This window comes from Marmota marmota, unplaced genomic scaffold (genome assembly GCF_001458135.2).
Source record: "Marmota marmota marmota unplaced genomic scaffold, marMar, whole genome shotgun sequence".
NCBI classification, from domain to species: Eukaryota; Metazoa; Chordata; class Mammalia; order Rodentia; family Sciuridae; genus Marmota; species Marmota marmota.
Window position 1 is genome coordinate 560,585 of NW_026000255.1, and position 1,427 is coordinate 562,011.

Sequence of the window (1,427 nt, forward strand, 5' to 3'; positions counted from 1 at the left end):
TTTTTTTTTTTTTTACATTTGTTTTGCTCCCATTTGCTTTTTAATTCTCTGTCAGGCCCTCTTCTATGCACAGATACTGATAGAATAGAAGCAAATAAAAACTCTTACTCTCACAGAGTTTTCATTTTAGTCTGGGAGGGAGGCAGTCGCCAAGATAAATTAGTAAATATAAAACATTTTCATTGTTACCAGTGCAAAGAAGGAAATATATAGCAGGGAACAGGGAAATGAAATTGAAGGCAGAAGGTTGAGTTTACAGATTCACTGAGAGCTTGACTTTTGAGTGAGGATCTGGAGGGTATTGGAGAATTAGCCCTGTAGTTTTCTGGAGGAAGTAGCTTTGAGACCGAAAGATTGACCACGTGTAGGCAGCTAGGGAAAGGGTCTTAGAGAAGAAAAAGAGAAAGAGATGAATGCTTATCCGTAATGGTGGGGGGAGTATGGGAAGAATCGAGGAACTTTGGATTGGGCAAAGGGGAATGTTGAGAGGGGAGGGGTCATAGAGGTAGGATTCATGGTGGCATGAGGCAGACATCAGTACCCTAGGTACATGTATGATTGCAGGGATGTTGCATGTCTACATCGTGTACAACCAGAGAATTGAAATGTTTTATTTCCTTTATATGTGATGATTTGAAATACATTCTGGTGTAATGTACAACTAAGTTGAACAAATAAGAAAAAGAGAGAGAAAGAGATTTGGGAAAACAAATTTCTGACCCTTTGTATTCCTAGCCCACAGTTTCTTAACTGCTCCTAGCAAAAATCAACTGCAAAATGTTCTTTAAAGCACTTCCTCTTGTGCTAAGAAACCTTCACCCCCACCCTTATATTAATGAAGGCTTACAAATTATTATCTCCAGGGTTTGCTGAAGAATACACAATTGAGAGTTGGTTGTCCCCTTTCTGAAATCTGTACTTACATGCCATCTCACTAATAACCTATAGGTACAGATCAAGCCTATAGAAACCCGTAGACAGAAGAAATTCACCATTACCCTCCCTTGGAATCCTGCCTCCTACTGAAAAAGCCTTTTCGTCTTGAAATAAATCTTGCTACTCTGCCTCCACTTGTCTGTGGATCTGATTCTTCGAATTAGCTAGACAACCCACCTGTCATCACGTGTTACAGCATTCCAGGTAGAGGTATAACAAATTCTGTGGCCCAATTCAGAAGAAGACCTGGTTTATTTAAGGAGGAACAGGCAGAATCACTATAGCTGGAGCTAAGTGAACAATGTAGAGAATAGTAAGAGGTTATTTCAAAGGGGCAATGGAGATCTGAGAGTCAGATAGCTTAAACCCCTGCAGGGTGGAATGCAGAATGGAATTTGGCTTTTCCATTGAATGTAGTGGGGAGCCATTCAGCTATTTATAGCAGAAACTTGACATGATTTTTCCCATATTTTAAGGGGATTACTTTGGCA